Source organism: Neltuma alba, unplaced genomic scaffold (genome assembly GCF_004799145.2).
Source record: "Neltuma alba isolate B1F8T4 unplaced genomic scaffold, ASM479914v2 tig00003123_pilon, whole genome shotgun sequence".
Classification (NCBI taxonomy): domain Eukaryota; kingdom Viridiplantae; phylum Streptophyta; class Magnoliopsida; order Fabales; family Fabaceae; genus Neltuma; species Neltuma alba.
The window spans coordinates 27,301-33,300 of NW_021633147.1; positions in this window are offsets into that span (position 1 = coordinate 27,301).

Genomic DNA, 6,000 nt, shown 5'->3' on the forward strand with positions numbered 1-6,000 from the left:
TATTTTTTATAAAATGAAACGGAGGGAGTATATAAATTTTTCAATTAATTAATTTGATTTGGAGGAAAATGATAAATACTAGAGATAAAATAAATTCAGGTTTTATATTTAAAACCAAATCCAAACTCCCACTAAGCTCCTACATTGAGGACACAAAGTAACATGGTATATTAATCATACAAAGAGGAAGGTAACATCTAACACCCTGGTATTATTTTCAGTTACATTCAACATTTTAATCTTATTTATGGTATATCCATAGTGCATCCAACACTCTTAACCATAAATAAAAGGGAAAATTTCACTGTAGGACCGCAGAAGACAATTAATTTCAAAGAGCCCCCAAAACTTTCTGAAATTTCACTGCAGGACCAAGGGAGCAAACTGATATTAATTCTACAAAGAAAATGACTCTATTGCCCCTCATGTGAACAAGTATGGGAGAACCCATTTGCAAGTGAGGTTAGATAATTTACAACATGCATAAATATATTTACAATTAAAATTAGTCCATTTACATATTACCTTCTTCACTTGAAGAATGTGTCTGAGTGAACAAGTGTGGGATAGCCCATTTGCAAGTGGGACTAGACAATTTGCAACATACATATATTTATTTACAACTGGAATTAGTCCATTTACATGTCACTTCCTTCACCTGAAAAAAGGTCTCCGTGAGTGAACAAGTGTGGGAGTGCCCATTTGCAAGTGGAATTAGTCAATTTGCAATATACATACATTTATTTACAATTAGAATTAGTCCATTTACATATCACCTCATTCACCTGAAAAAGGTGCCTGTGAGTGAATAAGTGTGAGAGAACCTATTTACAAGTGAAACTAGTCAATTTGCAACATACATACCTTTATTTACAACTGAAATTAGTCCATTTATATGTCAACCTGCAATAAGTATTATGAGGGGCAATAGCGTCATTTTTTTTGTGGAATTAATATCAGTTTGCCCCTTGGTCCTGCAGTGAAGTTTCATAAAGTTTTGGGGGTTCTTTGAAATTAATTGTCTTATGCGGTCTTACAATGAAATTCTCCCTAAATAAAATTGGGGTGGTGGTGTAACTAAACAATAATATCAGGAGGTGCAAAATGTATTTTTTAAAAAAAAAAACATCAGAGTGGTAAACGCATTATAAGCAAGGGTAGGGTGATGGATGATACTTTACTCTTATTGGATGATACTTTACTCTTACATTAAACATATGTAGGTTGTGTGGGGTTAGGATTTTTGGAATAAAACATCATATCAATATAAGTACTACTCTCGGTCCTTAATATAAGAGTTAGTTGACTAATTTGAATAGATTAAGAAAACTAGTTAAGTTAGTTATTTATAATAAATAGATGTTATTTTTTTAAAATGTTCTTGCTAATCAAGTATATTAGCTAGAATTACTATTATTATAAAGACTACTTTGAAAAATAATGGATAAATATGAGAGACAAAGTGAATTGGGTCTTATATTTAGGACTAAAATAAAAGTCAAATTCAGAGAGTATATATTCATCATTTTGACTAACAAGCTAAATAAATTTAGCATGTGAATTGTATGGAGCTCAGAAAATTAGATATACAAGCATGTCTAATAATCATCCTCCATTGACCACGTGCAAAACAAAAATCTATCTTATCCCCTATTTCCTTTTGTTTTCTCTTCCAGCTGTAATTTTTCCCTTCCCTGATCATGTGTTCACATTTGTAGAAAATTGTCCATTCCATTTTATATATATATATATATATATATATAATTTTGTCGGTCATTTTTTAAATATATATTTTATTAAACCCTCAGAATTTTGTTTTAATTTTATTTAATATTTCTCTGTATATGAATATAAATTCTAAGGAACTTTTAAGTTATTAAATTATTATGCCTTATTTGATTTTGTTTTTAAGTTTCTATGTTCTTAGATTTTATAAAATTGTTTTTCAAAACAAGTTTTTGAAAAACCAAAAACTTTGTTTGGATGTTTATTCTTAAAAGACATAATCATATTTAAAACGATTGAAACTGGAAAATGAAGCTTTGGCAAGTTTGAATTTGAAAGCCGAGAGCTCATCTGGTCAGGTGGCTAAATAAAGATAAGATTGTTCTCTGCTTTTAACTCGATTATATAAAAAAAATTACAGAATAAAAACTAAAAAGCAAGAAAACACATAAAAGTTTATGTTTTATAAAACAAAAAATAGGAATTTGATTTTAGAAAACAGTGAAAAAAATCAAAATAACTTATATATGTTTTCTTGCCTTTTATCCAGTAAAATTTGTTGTTAACAGCAAGGTGTCTCGATAGCAGATAGCAGTGTCACCTATTATGTTTAGACGAAGTCATAGATTTGAGTTTAGTATTTAGATGCATGAGGTTTGAAGCCTACACATATGTCACCAATGGCAGCCACTCTAGCTAATAGTGGCAGATGGAGATGGAAGATTTTATTTTTTTGAAGTTAAAGACACTTTGGTAAATGTACTTTTTATGGCAATTGGACCACAAAGGTGGGGAAATTGAATGTTTGTCTTTTAACTTTTTTTGGTTATTAATGAGATTGGATCGAACAAGAGAAGTTAGCCTTTTATAATATATCAAACTAAGATTCAAATTTTGATTGAAGGATGTGCTTATGGTTAGGATCTGACAGTATCTCGAACAGGATACTTGTGTCTAATAAAAAAATTCATTTTGGTTAAAAGTTTCATAATTAAAAATATCAGGTCAAGGAAATATTGCGTTTGTGTAAAATTAAAAATGAATTGTGACGCCACATTTTTATCGAATTAGAATTCAAAGTGAGATATGACGTTTTGTTGGTTCGTTTACGTAATTCGTTTTATTGATTCGCCTCATGCACCTATCCTTCAAGTTCGGATCAAATTGGCAGCTTGACCTCAACAATTTTTTATGTCTTTATAATATCATTTTCTAGATATGATTTTTAAGATCTCATGTGTCAATATTTTTAAAAAATAAAAATCAATATGTAAGTTAAAAATACACATTTTTGTAATCATAAATAATATAAGGCATCTATATATGACTCTTTATTGAGCTTACAGTCTATGTTGATCAAAATAAATTTAGACTTAATAGTAAATTAGAATGTTGTTCCACACATAATGTTTAAATTTATCTTCTTAATTTCATTTCCCAAGTTCAAATTCTGTAGACATATAGTAGCTAGATTCTCTAATTAGCATAACAGGTATAACATCAATATTTAATATTATAATTTTAATATAAAATAAAAAAATTCAAAGCAAGTTTTTATTAGTTACAATGATGCGATTAATATAATTGAGCTTTTAGATTTCATAGTGTGTGGGGAGCTGAACTAATTAACTCAAAGTAACAAAGAGGCTGAATATAAAGTATACTTAACAAAATAATATCAGGATTAGATATAAAATATATACTCCTCCGGTCCTTAATATATAACCTAATTGTTAAGTTGATTGTGGTCTTAAATATAATACCTATTTCTAATATTTATCAATTTTTTATAAATGACTCCTATAGATATTTCTTCAATCATAATTAAGTAAAATGAGAGAGAATATTAAAAAAGATGATTATAGTATTTTGAGAAAAACATGTCATATTTTTTATAATTAACTAACTTACCTAACTTTTTTAATCTAATCAAATTAGTTAAATAGATCTTATATTAAGGACAAGAGGAGTAATAATTAAGACATATTATTAAAAAAATATAAATATTTTGGCTCATTTTTTAAAGGCACATTTAGTTACACACACAGGATTAGTACTAACCATCTGACTTAATATTGACAGTGCGTGAATGGCGATCATCATCTGAGTATGCATATGACAAAATTTATACTACCTCTGGTATTAATTATAAGATATCGTTTGTAGATTATAAACAAGATTTTATAATTAGGACAAGAGATAGTATAGTATTATTTATTATCATAAATAGTATTACTATTTTTTAAAATATTTTTTCATTCTTTATTTATGCCTTTGCCCTCCATATGAAAAAGATTGTACCAAACAATGAATACAAAACAAACCTAATAGAGACAAATACATACATATATGTGTGTGTGTGAAAACGATTTATGAATATTTCAAACTGTTTATGCCAAAATGAATTTTCAATTAAAAAATCAAATTTAATACAAATGTTGGATATTTTAAATGGTTAAGGTTCATCCATCACTCCCAAGTATTTTCTAGAATGTATTTAGTACTTTAAAGTATTTTGTGGTGCATTTAGTACCTTGAAGTACTTTTTTCAGGTATATCCAGCACTATGAGATTTTTTTTGTAGGCATCTAACATTTTAAAGTATTTTTAGGTGTGTCCAATACTCTAAATTTTTTTTTTGGGTGCATCCAACACCAGGAAATTTTTTTTTTTCAAGATGCTAAACCCACTTGAAAAATATTTAGGATGTTAAATGTATCATAACATACTTTAGGTTACTAACTGTGCCTGAGAAAATACTGTTGCACCATAACCCTATTTTAAAAGATCAAAATTATCTTCAAAATTTTATTAAAATGATTTCTTACATTTAAAATTATAACATATTCTTCTTGATTTAGCTAAAAAGTTTGAATTTTTTAATTTAAAAGATAACAATAGTAGCTTTAAAAAGAATGATTATCAAGAACTCTTAAAAATATTGACATTAATTAAAATGTATTAATTATCCTTTATAAAAAAAATATATATTAATTATCCCTAGACCCTAAAACGTGAAATTGTTCGTTAATTTCTGGCAACGAGAAAACGCTCTCTTAGTCATTTTTGGCTGCGCACGGGGCCATCGGTTCGTTGAACACAAACCGCACAAAATGTTCCAAGAAAATAGGGATCACACATCAAGTCTAGACTCCTAGAAGCTTTTCGCTTGGTCCCAAAGAAATAGTATATATATATATAAATTTTTTTTTTCATTAATATACAATATAGTAATATGCTCTCTTATTTTTATAGTCTAAGATGCAGGATGCTTTCCGAATGCATAGTGTATATTAAGAAAATTTAATTTTTTTTTTTTAAATCTCATGAAATTTGACTTATTTTTCAGTTTGGTTATTGTCTATAAAAAACACGTACAATTTTTTTATGTATAGTTATTTAGTGTATATTAATCCTCACAGGAATAACTACTACTTCAAATATAATATGGTCAATTATGTAAACTATCAATAAAAATATAAAATTAATTAAAATTCAAACTTCTAGATTAAATTGCACATCAATTTTTATCTTTAATATCATTGAAATTCTACATAAAATTTTGGAAAAATTATAATCAAGTCCCATGAAAGAAAAAAATTACAAAACAAGTCCCAGAGGTTGTCATCCTCCATTATAGGACTTGTCATTATAGGCTGCTCAGGTTGTTATTGGGACTTTTTAGTAATTATTTTTTTCTGTGGGATTGATTGTAATTCTCTCTAAAATTTTTAAGCTCTTTTGAAACATTTTCCCAAATGTTCTAAATTTTATTGAATAAACAAAATCAACCACACAACGTAACATACAATATATATTTTGTATGCGCATGTATGCATATATATATATATGTATAAATTAAAAATGTACTATCTCCTTTTCTAAATATTAGAATTAGGGAAAGGGCTTATTTTAATCCTAAATATAAAATATCAATCTATTTTGTTTCTCAAATTTATAATTTTTTAAAAATATATCCTTATTAACAGCACATGGTAAGAGGGTTTATTCAAAGGATAGTTACAATAATTCACATATTTAAAAAGACTATTTTATATATTAGTTATAAATAATTAATCTAACTAATTTTTTTAATATTTACAAGTTAATTATTTATTTCTTACATCAAGAATTGAAAGGAGTACATTTTCCTTGTGAAAAAAGTATTATTAGGATACAGTGACAAAAAAAAAAAACTTGAAGACCAAGAGGGGAAAAAAAACCTACAAGGTTCCGGGTCCTCTCTTTATTAAGCAGCCACATCGGACTCTTCTG